At 41.7% G+C, this 12,966-nt stretch overlaps 1 long non-coding RNA gene across 2 annotated transcripts in view; it reads left to right on the forward strand.

The window, feature by feature from the left end:
- The first annotated feature begins 380 nt into the window (after positions 1-380).
- LOC134342594 (uncharacterized) overlaps positions 381-12,966 on the forward strand; it is a 46,174-nt gene continuing 33,588 nt past the window's right edge. Inside the window, exons 1-2 of one of the 2 annotated variants that reach the window (XR_010017046.1) lie at positions 381-530; positions 8,025-8,135. This is a non-coding gene — a long non-coding RNA (uncharacterized LOC134342594). Of the gene's footprint in view, positions 531-568; positions 1,414-8,024; positions 8,136-12,966 lie in introns of those variants that run through there. The other variant, XR_010017047.1, reaches the window with a different exon arrangement.

Here is a 12,966-nt window from a genome sequence, read left to right on the forward strand (position 1 = left end):
TTGTATCTTGTTGGAAAACATATTTCTGGGGTGTGTAGATTTTGTCATTATTATGAAACAGTTGAACATATTCTTTAACAATGTGAAGCACATAAGTTTGAAAGAAAGCAAATGCAGACTGCACTAGTTTTGGGGGTTGACAGTTTTCATTTAAAAAAAACTTTACTAAGCTATGTAAGTGACTTTAATTCACAAAATTGCCTTATTTACATTCTATAGGGCTTTTTGGGGTAATTTGGTTTTAATTTGATAAGGAACTAGTAGGGGTTTTATTTCCCAATGCTCTACACCACACTCCAGTCCAGTTGGTGGCGATAATGCACTTTTAAGTTGGACTGTCAATCGCCATTAAAAGTCAGCAGAAGAGGAAGAAGGTTCAACTGCTGGTGAGTCAGTATCCGGGCAAAAACTACACCCTGCAGACAGAAGAACACTCCGAGCAACTCAGAAAAGATCATTGAAAAGCACAAGTCAGAAGATGGATACAAGAAAATTTCCAAGTCACTGAATATCCTTTGGAGTACAGTTAAGTGAGTCATCAAGAAATGGAAAGAATATGGCACAGCTGTAAATCTGCCTTAAAAACTGAGTGTGCAAGAAGGGGTCTAATGAGGGAGGCCACCAAGAGACCTATGACAACTCTAGAGGAGTTACAAGTTTCAGTGGCTGAGATGGAAGAGACTGCACATAAAACAACTTGCTCGGGTGCTTCACCAGTCATAGCTTTATGAGAGAGTGGCTAAAAGAAAGCAACTATTGAAACCATCTCACATGAAATCTCGGCTAGAGTTAGCTCGAAAGCATGTGAGAGGCTCTGAAGTCAGCTGGAAGAAATTCTATGGTCTGATGAAACCAAACTTGAGCTTTTTGGCCATCTGACTAAACGCTATGTTTGGCGTAAGCCAAACACTGCATAATATCAAAGACACATCATCCCTACTGTGAAGCATGGTGGTGGTTGTATCATGCTGTGGGAATGCTTCACTGCAGCAGGGGTTGGGAAAGCTTGTGAAGGTAGAGGGTAAAATGAATGCAGCAAAAACAGGGAAATCCTGGAGGAAAACCTGATGCAGTCCGCAAGAGAACTGTGACTTTGGAAAAGATTTGTTTTCCAGCAAGACAGTGACCCCAAGTATAAAGCCAAATCTACAGAGGAATGGTTTTAAAAAAATGTTAATATCCTGGAGTGGCCAAGTCAGAGTCCAGACCTCAATCCAATTGAGAATTTGTGGCTGACTTAAAAAGGGCTGTTCACTCACAATCCCCATGCAATCTGACAGAGCTTGAGCAGTTCTGTAAAGAACAGTAAGGAAAAGTTGCAGTGTCCAGATGTGGAAAGCTGATACAGGCTTACCCACACAATGGCTGTAATTGCTGCCAAAGGTGCATCTACTAAATACTGACTTGAAGAGGGTGAGTAATTGAGCAATCAATTATGTTTAATAATTGTAATAAATTTAGACTAATTTGTAGACAACCATAAGGAATCCTATCGATGCCTCTCACAATCATATACTCCTATCAGGTTCCCCCTCAGCCCCCTTCATTCGAGGAGAATCAAATCCAGCCTACCCTATCTCTCCACATGACTGAAGTCCTCCAATCTAGATACCGTCCTTGTAAATCTAAACAGGCTTCCCAGCACAATTACATTTCTGGGTTTTGAGCCTTCTGCAGATCTTAACATGATTGTAAAGCTCAGAAACCGATCCTTCATCCCACTGTGGCCATATTGACCACCTATCCTCATCCTATTTATCTCATCACTTGGACCAGGTACTCATCCAACCAGGACCACGTAATTATTAAGTGTTGAAACAGTACCTGTCCTCCCCATCCACCCAGAAAATGCTCCAAAATGGGGGAAAAAGATCCTCAAATCTCCTCTCATCTTTTTCCTTCTTGTCATAATGCCGTCTACTATAAATCCAAATTGTTCAGATATGGGAAAACAGTACTGTTATTTGTACTGAGACTGTGTGATACCACCGTTCCTTTCTCTTGTAATCCCCAGTTATTTCAATATAGAAGGCCATTTGGCTCATAATGTCAGTTTTGATTGGGCTCATCATGTCAATCCCCTTTTTCCCTGCAAACTATTTTCTTACTGATGCTCATTAGCACCTTCCAATTCTCCTCCCATTCACTTGTATCAGGCAAATTAACCTACCTATTACCAGAGCACCAGGAGGAAACCCACACAGTCACAGAGACAATGTGCAAACTCCACACAGACAGAACCCAAGGTCAGTATTGATCCTGGAGTTGTGAGAGGGCTGCTGTTCTATATCTATTTATCTGTTTGCCATGATCTTCAGTTTTTCTAACAAACTTCTATAATATATAAATGCACCCAACACATCTGTGCATAGGTTATCTGCACCATGCTTATCCAGCCTCTCCATTTCCTCCACTAAACTGAGGCTTCACCACCACAAACAGGGCAGAAATATGAATGTAATATAATAATGTAAGGATACATTATTATCCTTCACCAAAAAAAATGCATGTAGGAATGTCTGATGTTATGAGCACAGAGAAAGTGTCTGTAGGCCAAAGAGCAGTGCCTCCCTGAACTGGCTTGCCCACAGAAGGCAAAGAGTGGTTGTAGATGGGTCATATTCTGCATGGAGGCTGGTGACCAGTGGTGTGCCTTAGGAATCTGTTCTGGGACCCCTTCTCCTTGTGATTTTTATAAATGACCTGGATGAGGAAGTGGAGGGATGGGTTAGTAAATTTGCTGATGACATAAAGGTTGGGGGTGTTGTGGATAGTGTGGAGGGCTGTCAGAGGTTACAGCGGGACATTAATAGGATACAAAACTGGGCTGAGAAGTGGCAGCTGGAGTTCAACCCAGATAAGTGTGAGGTGGTTCATTTTTGTAGGTCAAATATGATGGCAGAATATAGCGTTAATGGTAAGACTGTTGGCAGTGTGAAGGATCAGAGGGAACTCGGGGTCTGAGTCTATAGGACATCTCACTATACTCCTTACCCATCCTCTGGGCTTCCCCCTTCCCTCCCTTTCTTTCTCCCTAGGCCTCCTGTCTATCCCATAATCCTCTCATATCCCTTTTGCCAATCAACTTTCCAGCTCTTAGCACCATCCCTTCCCCCTCCTGTTTTCTCCTATCATTTGGGATTGCCCCCTCCTCCTCCCACTTTCAAATCTCTTACTATCTCTTCTTTCAGTTAGTCCTGATGAAGGGTCTCAGCCCAAAATGTCAACTGTACCTTTTCCTATAGATGCTGCCTGGCCTGCTGCGTTCTGAGTTCACCAGCAATTTTTATGCGTGACGCAGGTTGACTCTGTGGTCAAGAAGGCATACGGTACATTGACCTTCATCAATCGTGGGATTGAGTTTAAGAGCCGAGAGTTAATGTTGCAGCTATACAGGACACTGGTCAGACCCCACTTGGAGTACTGTGCTCAATTCTGGTTGCCTCACTACAGGAAGGACATGGAAACCATAGAAAGGGTGCAGAGGAGATTTACAGGGATGTTGCCTGGATTGGGGAGCATGTCTTATGAGAATACGTTGAGTGAACTCGGCCTTTTCTAAACACAAAATACTCTGCAGATGCCGGGGCCCTATAAAGAAGGTGGGGGGAGGGTGGGAAGGAGAAGGCTGGTAGGTTCCAGTGAAAAACCAGTAAGGGGAAAGATAAAGGGGTAGGGAAAGGGAAGCAGGGAGGGGATAGGCAGGAAAGGTGAAGAAGGAATACGGGAAAGCACAATGGGTAGTAGAAGGAGGCAGAACCAAGAGGGAGGTGATAGGCAGCTGGGGGAGGGGGCAGAGTGAAATAGGGATAGAGGAAGGGAGGGGGAGGGAATTACCGGAAGTTGAAGAATTCATTGTTCGTACCAAGGGGCTAGAGACTACCTAAATGGTATATGAGGTGTTGCTCCTCCAACCTGAGTTTAGCCTCAGCATGACAGTAGAGGAGGCCATGTATGAACATATCCGAATGGGAATCCATATCCGAAGGTAGAGCGTTCCTATGAAACAGTTTGTAAGCCGAAATGGCGTGAAGCGAAGAAGCAATTACCATCAATTTATATGGGAAAAATTTTTGAGCATTCCCAGACCCAAAAAATGTTACAGCTATGTAGGGCCCTGGTCAGACCCCACTTGGAGTACTGTGCTCAGTTCTGGTCTCCTCACTACAGGAATGATGTGGAAACCATAGAAAGGGTGCAGAGGAGATTAACAAGGATGTTGCCTGGATTGGGAGCATGCCCTATGAGAATAGGTTGAGTGAACTTGTTTTTTTTTTCTTTGGAGCAGCGGAGGATGAGAGGTGACCTTGTAGAGGTGTATAGGATGATGAGAGGTATTGATCATGTGGATAGTCAGAGGCTTTTTCCAAGGGCTGGAATGGTTAGCACGAGAGGGCACAGTTTTAAGGCGCTTGGAAGTAGATACAGAGGAAATGTCAGGGGTAAGTTTTTACGCAGAGAGTGGTGAGTGCGTGGAATGGGCTGCTGACGACGGTGGTGGAGGTGGATACGATAGGGTCTTTTAAGAGACTCCTGGACAGGTACATGGAGCTCAGAAAAATAGAGGGCTGTGCATGACCCTAGATAATTTCTAAGGTGGAGACATGTTCGGCACAGTTTTGTGGGCCGAAGGGCCTGTATTGTGCTGTAGGTTTTCTGTGTTTCTAAGGACACAAAACCTATTTGTTAATTAAGAGAGGTTTGCAGTTTGTAATTTTATAGCTCCTAGTGAGCAAGAAAATAGTTATTTGTTTTTCCTGTTTAATAGAAAGCATTTAAGTTTGTTGCAAAGAAATTTGGAAGAAATTGAGTGCCTCCAACAAAAAAAGTGAGAATATATTTATCTGTCCTACGCGGGGCAGAGATGTGACAAATAGGAATTCTGAACAAGCATAACGTTTTTTTTAAAAAGGACCAAGATGGGGAAAGAACCATTGGTTTTCACTTTCAAGGAAGATGAATCATAGATTGTAGTTGTGAAATTCACCTAATATCTCAATAGACAGTGCAATATATGTCGCCTTACTTACATACAATCAGTCTATACATATAGGAAAATAGCAGTTACTCATACTTTGTGTTTTATAGAATTGCTTTAAATTTATATTTATTATATTTTGGGTGTTCTTTATGCTTGTTTTGTTTTGTGCTGCATCTGATCTGGAGTAACAATCATTTCGTTTTCCTTTACACCTGTGTGCTGAAAAATGACAATAAACAATCTTTAAATCTTGAATTCAGTGGATCAGAAATGTGGGATGGAGTTCTGAAATTTCAGTTTTGGACCCTGCTCCCTTCATTGCTCGCAAACACCAACAGGACATGCTGACACCCAGGGTTTAAGCAGCCGAACAAAACAAATTAATCTGTCAACGAGTTGGGATTGGTGGCATTTATTCATGCCATGTAGACAGCTGTGCCCCTCCACTCGCACCGGTCCTCATGTTGCCTAGTGAGATGGCCGTCAGTACAAAACAGATAAATAGAACACTTCACAGCACTTGAAGAGAGATGAAAGCTGACACGAAGACAATGGCACCACAGGCAGACAGATGGCTCCAGGCTCTGACACCCCGCCTCCATCCTCCCTGTCAGCATGATCACTCAGCTGGCATGAAATGGATCGAATTAATCCAGGACCAACATGGGTAACAAATTCCAATGCTCTTGCATTTAGATGTATTTGTTTCTTTTAAAAAATGCATTTGAAAGCCCAAGAATGCACTGATAAACCAACAAAGGGACTACAAAATGACAGATTCAAAAGATTGTGAATTTACAAATTGTCTATTGATGTGATTGCAAACTTTGCAAAGGGCATGGATTTCCTGTGGACAAATTTCACTTCTGGCTATTACAATTCTGCCAATGTTCATTGTTGTAAATTGCTATGTTACTATTTCCCTTTCTGTATCAAATGTAAACAGTAGTGGTCCTGCAAGGTGACCTTCCAAAGGCTTTGTCCCAGTGGCAGCAATTACACATTCAACAGCTAATCATGGTCATTGCCAGGAGAAATCTAGGAATACACTAAAATTCATAAAGCTTCCAGCCTCATATTTGTTGTGGAACTGTATTGCTGGATAGCAAGAGCTAGTTTCTATAACACAAGCACAAGGGAGCACAAAACTTGGAGGAACCATCACAAACTCCCACACTGATATCGTTAACCTCTCTCTTTGGTGGACTGAGGTATCCACCTGCTTCAGGCAGGCTTCAATTATCCCAATGCCTAAAAAGAATGTGGTTAACTGTCTCAATGACTATCACCCAGTGGCACTTGTATCCACTGTGATGAAGTGTTTTGAGAGGTTGGTGATGAAACTTTTCAACTCCTGCCTAAGAAGCAAATTGGAGCTGCTTCAATTTGTCTGCCAAAGCAATAGGTCCACAGCAGATGCCATCTCATTGGCTCTTCATTCAACCCTGGAACATCTAGACAGCAAAGATGCAGACATCAGGATGCTTTTTATCAGCTACAGCTCAGCATTTAATACCATCATTTCCTCAAAACTAATAAGTCAACTCCAATATCTCCTTGTGCAATTGGATCCTCAATTTCCTCACTTGCAGACCCCAGTCATTTCAGGCCTCCAACAGCATTTCCTCCACAATCTCTATCAGCACAGATGCACCACAAGGCTGTGTGCTTATCCCCCTGCTTTACTCGATTGATACTTATGACTGTAAGGCTAAGCTCAGCTCCAATGCCTTATTCAAGTTTGCTGATACCACTGTCGTTGGCTGGATCAAAGGTGGTGACAAATCAGCATATAGCAGGAAGATTGAGAACCCACTGAGTGGTGTCATAACAACAACCTCTTGCTCAATGTCAGCAAGACCGAGCAACTGATTATTGACTTTTGGAAGGGGAAACTGGAGGTCCAGAGGATCAGGGGTGAAGAGGGTCGACAACTTTAAATTCCTTGGTGTTATTATTTCAGAGGGTCTGTCCTGGGCCCATCATGCAAGTCCAATTAGGAAGAAAGCACGACAGCAGCTCTATTTCCTTAGGAGCTTTCGATAATTTGACATGATATCTAAAACTATGACAAATTTCTACAGAGGTGTAGTGGAGTGTATATTGACTGGTTGCATCATAGCCTGGTATGGAAACACCAGTGGCTTTGAATGGAAAAATCCTACAAAGTAGTGGATTTGGCCCAGTCTATCATGGGCAAAGCTCTCCCAACCATTGAGCATATCTACACGAAGCATTATTGTAGGAAAGCAGCATCCATTGTCATGGACCCTCTCCACCCAAGACATGCTCCCTTCTCACTACTGTCATCAGGGGAAAAGGAACAGGAGCCTCAGGACTCTCACTACCAGGTTCAGGAACAGTTATTACCCCTCAACCATCAGGCTCTTGAACCAAAGGGGATAACTTCACTCAACGTTACTTCCCCCTCTTCAAAATGTTCCAACAACCTATGGAGTCACTTTCAAGAATTGTTCATCTCATGTTTTTGATATTTACTGTTTATTGATTGTTATTATCTATTTAGTTTTGAACTTGCAGTTTGTTATCTTTTGCACACTGGTTGAAAGCCCAAGTTGGTATGGACTTTCATTGATTTGCTGGTTATTCTATTATGGATTTATTGAGTACACCTGCAGAAAAATGAATCTCAGGGTTGTATATAGTGACATATATGAACTTTGATAATAAATTACTTTGAATTTGAACTTCGAGATTCTGCAGATTGCTGTAACTCCTGAGCAACACTCACAAAATACCAAAGGAACTCAACAAGCCAGGTATGATGCAGCTCTTTGCATGTTCCTCATAACTTGCTAGCACAACTGCCTTTAGCTGTAGAACACTCAGTTTTTTAAAGATCAAGGATCAAAAATGAACTTTATTCACCATATACATTTACATGTATTAGGAATTTACTGGGATGTGTTGGTCAGGTTGTGACATACAACAAAAAACCCAACATTCAGCAATTATAAAGTAAATATATCACCAAAGTACATTTATGTCACCATTTACAACCCTGACATTCATTTTCTTGCAGGCATTCACAGTTAATACAAAGAAACAATAGAATCAATGAAAAACCACACAAGATGGACAAACAACTCATGTGTAAAAGACATCAAACTATGCAAATTCAAAGTAATAATAAGTAAGTATTAAATATCAAGAACATGATATGAAGAGTCCTATCTTTGTCTCCTCTGCAAACTTGGCCACAAAGCCATTAATTCTGTAATCCAAATCAAGTCTGAAATAAAACCAAAATGTTGGGAAAAACTCAGCAGTGACAGCACCTGTGGGGAAAAAAGAACCAAAGTCAGCATGTTGAATCCTTTAACAGAACATGAAAAATTATGAAACAAGTTAGTTTTAATGGTGGGGGGGGGGAGAAGGGATGGATAGGACAAAGAGAATACCTCTGATAGGGTAAAGCCAGAGTTTTGGAGCTGATCCCATTATTTGTGGATAGATTATAGAATAATTTAGAGAGAGAGAAAACATATAGTAGAACATGGCAAATCTGCGAAATGATGTAAGCGTTGTTGGTGAGACTTCAAAGTCAGGTTTATTATCACTGACATATGTCACAAAACTTGTTGCTTTATGGCAGCAGTACAATGCAATACACAAAAAAATCCATAACTTACAAAATAGATTAATAGTGCAAAAGATGAATAATGAGATGGTGTTCATGGACCATTCAGAAATCTGATGGCTGCACCTCTTCTTAAAATATTGAGTTATAAATCTTCAGGCTCTTGTACTTCCTTCCTGAAGGTAGTAGTGTGAAGAGGGAAATACTGAAAATGCCCACTAGATGAGGCAGCGTCAGTCAGACAGAAAACGGGAATAATATACATTACTAATCTAAGCAGAGCTGGTTGGATCTGTTAACAATTGATAATGCAATTTATCTGAAATTATTGAACTTGAACACAAATCCCAAATATTTCAACATGACCAGAGGGAAGGCAAGGTAGTGTTCCTCAAGCTTGCATTAGGTTTTTTGGGAAGAACACAATAGGCCACAGACAGAATGGTCAGAATGGAGAATTGTGACATGCCATTGATAGCTTGGGGTCGTCCCTCCAGACTGAATGGAGGTGCTTCACAAAGAGGTCACCGGATTGCATGTAGTTGCTCCAGCATAGAGGAGACCACAATCTGAACACCAAAAGCAGATTATAAGAATTGCTGCTTCACCTGAAAGAAATAGTAGGGGAGAAAACATTGAACACAAACCTGATGGGAGTTGTATGTAAGGCCAAAAACAGATAATGCAGGGAAGGGTAAAATTTGGGAATTTAGAGATGCAAGGTTAATAATTAAGGAAAATCATTAATAATTGTCCTCCTTACTATTACCTCTGACTTGGTTTGCATGGCCTACACTGACTGAGCAAATTAAATCACCAGTAACACCATGGATGGCGATTTCTTAGGGTATAAGTGATAGTTCCTTGATTATGATGTCAAGGAACCAATGAGAGAACAGAGCAAAATCTTCCAATTCAGTTTGCATGTTGAGGTGATATTAGAAATCAGGACAATTACAAATGGTCCTGAAGAAGAGACTGGGCCTGAAACATCGACTGTTCACTCTTTTCCATAGGTGCTGCCTGACCTGCTGAGCTCCTCCAGCATTTTGTGTGTGTTGTTTCCTTGTTCCAGATTGAATAAGGATAAGCCCAACAACCAACACTAATCAGTTTAACCTTAATCATGGAGAAGTATTCAGAAATATTAATTCAGGTTAGGATTAATAATCATCTGGAGGAAATTAATAAATTAAGGTGAAACACCTTAATTTTTGGTAAGAGAATATCACATTTAAGAATTTTACAAGCATTTTGAATGAGTTACCAGAAAGAGGAAGCTAATGCAGTGGATGAACATTTTGAACAGTGGGCAGTCAGAGGTCGGGAGTGAGAGAAGGAGTGACTCACTCAGGTCAGCCAGTGCGCATTAAAAAGAAGTGCTTCATGGGAGATTTGGCATTTAAACAGTGGCCAATCAGAGATCGTGATTCATTAGTAAATGTAAATTAAAATAAGGCACCTAAAATGTGATCAGATCTTCACAAGTCCTAAAACTAGATAAAGAGAATCCAATTAAATAAATAACACAAGAAGATTATACTTTTATTTATTGAGAAAAAATGATCCAATATTACATGTATTTGTTGGAAAAAGTATGTGAGCCTTTGCTTTCAGTAACTGGTGTGATCCTCTTGTACAGCTTCAATCAAACATTTCCAGTAACTGTGATCTGTCCTGCACATCGGCTTGGAAAAATTTACACCATTCCTCCTTGCAAAACTGCTTCAACTCTGGGATGTTGGTGGGCTTCCTTGCATGAACTGCTTGCTTCAGCTCCTTCCACAACATCTCTATAGGGTTAAGGTCAGGACTTTGACACAGCCACTCCAAATCACAAATTTACTTTTTAAGCCATTCTGTTGGTGATTTACTCTTGTCTTTCGGATCATTGTCTTGTTGCATTATCCAATTTCTGTTATGCTTCAGGTGACAAACTGCTGCCCTGACATTCTTCTGTAAAATGTCTTGATGTAATTTTGAATTCATAGCTCCCTCAATGATTGCAAGCTGAACAGGCCCTGAGGTAGCAAAGCAACCCAAACCATGATGCTCCTTTCATCATACTTCACAGGGAGAGTAGCAACAGTACTGAGTTTCCTCCATTTGTAGACAATTTGTCTTACTGTGGACTGATGAACACTCAGGTCTTTAGAAATGCTTTTGTGGCCTTTTCTGGCTTGATGCATCTCTACGGTTCTTCTGAGGTCCCCGAGAACGTTGTTCTGATTGAGGCATGGTACACACACAGATCTTTCCGGATAAGAGCAGATTCTGTCAGAACCTGATTTTGTGTGTCTTTATAGGGCAGGACAGCTCTACAACCCACATCTCCAATCTCACCTTGTTGGTTGGAAGACCCGACTCCAAATAGCTTTTGTAGAAGGCATTACCCCAGAGGTTCACATACTTTTCCCAACAAATCCATGTAATATTGGATCATTTTTCTGAATAAATAAATGAACAAGTATCAAGTTTTCTGTGTTATTTATTTAATTGGGTTCTCTTTATCTAGTTTTAGGACTTGCATGAAGATCTGATCACAATTTAGGTCACTTCTATGCAGAAATAGATAAACTTCTACAGGGTTCACAAATTTTCTAGCACCACTATAGATAGAAGGTTTGCTTAGTAACAGACAAGAGAAGGTTGCATTGAATGTTTGTATTTCTGTCTGAAGAAAAGTGAAGAGTAGTGTTTTTCAGGTATTACTTTTAATATCCTAGACTTGGGCAACTTATAAAATTATGGATGACACAAAACTTAGGCCTTTCTCAGCCCGAAACATCGTCTCTGTATCCTTCTCCATTGATGCTGACTGTTCCTCCACATTTTGGGTGTGTTACACTGGGCTTCCAGCATCTACAGAATCTCTTGAGACATAGGAGCAGAATTAGGCCACTTGGCCCACCGAGTCTGCTCTGTCATTCCATCATGGTTGGTTCATCATCCCTCTCAACCCCATTCTCCTGCCTTCCAGCAAGTACAGGCTCAGAGCCATCAAACACTCTTCATGCATGAACCCTCTCATTCCGGGAATCATTCTCATGACTTCCTCTGGACCCTCTCCAATGTCAACACATCTTTTAGATAAAGGGCCCAAAACAGCTCACAATACTCCAAAGTTGCTGGTGAACGCAGCAGGCCAAGCAGCATCTATAGGAAGAGGCGCAGTCGACGTTTCAGGCCGAGACCCTTCGTCCTGACGAAGGGTCTCGGCCTGAAACGTCGACTGCGCCTCTTCCTATAGATGCTGCTTGGCCTGCTGCGTTCACCAGCAACTTTGATGTATGTTGCTTGAATTTCCAGCATCTGCAGAATTCCTGTTGTTCACAATACTCCAAATGCAGTCTGACTAATGCCTCATAAAGCCCCAGCATTACATCCTTACTCTTACAGTATATTCTAGTCCTCTCAAAATGAATGACAGAGGGTCCAGTTAGATGGAGGAACTGAGGGAAATACATGTTAGTAGGGGTGGTGTTAGGTGGGTTAAAGACAGGTAAATCCCCAGGGCCAGATGGTCTGCATCCCAGAGTGCTTAAGGAAGTAGCCCAAGAAATAGTGGATGCATTAGTGATAATTTTTCAAAACTCTTTGGATTCTGGACTAGTTCCTGAGGATTGGAGTGTGGCTAATGTAACCCCACTTTTTAAAAAAGGAGGGAGAGAGAAACCGGGGAATTATAAACTGGTTAGCCTGACATCGGTGGTGGGGAAAATGCTAGAGTCAGTTATCAACGATGTGATAACAGCCCATTTGGAAAGCGGTGAAATCATCGGACAAAGTCAGCATGGATTTGTGAAAGGAAAGTCATGTCTGACGAATCTCATAGAATTTTTTGAGGATGTAACTAGTAGAGTGGATAGGGGAGAACCAGTGGATGTGGTATATTTGGATTTTCAAAAGGCTTTCGACAAGGTCCCACACAGGAGATTAGTGTGCTAACTTAAAGCACACGGTATTGGGGGTAAGGTATTGATGTGAATAGAGAACTGGTTGGCAGACAGGAAGCAAAGAGTGGGAATAAATGGGACCTTTTCAGAATGGCAGGCAGTGACTAGTGGGGTACCGCAAGGCTCAGTGCTGGGACCCCAGTTGTTTACAATATATGTTAATGACTTAGATGAGGGAATTAAATGCAGCATCTCCAAGTTTGCGGCTGACACGAAGCTGGGCGGCAGTGTTAGCTGTGAGGAGGATGCAGGGTGACTTGGATAGGTTAGATGAGTGGGCAAAGTCATGGCAGATGCAATTTAATGTGGATAAATGTGAGGTTATCCACTTTGGTGGCAAAAACAGGAAAACAGATTATTATCTGAATGGTGGCCGATGAGGAAAAGGGGAGGTGCAACTAGACCTGGGTGTCATTATACACCAGTCA

This window comes from Mobula hypostoma, chromosome 2 (assembly GCF_963921235.1).
Source record: "Mobula hypostoma chromosome 2, sMobHyp1.1, whole genome shotgun sequence".
Classification (NCBI taxonomy): Eukaryota; Metazoa; Chordata; class Chondrichthyes; order Myliobatiformes; family Myliobatidae; genus Mobula; species Mobula hypostoma.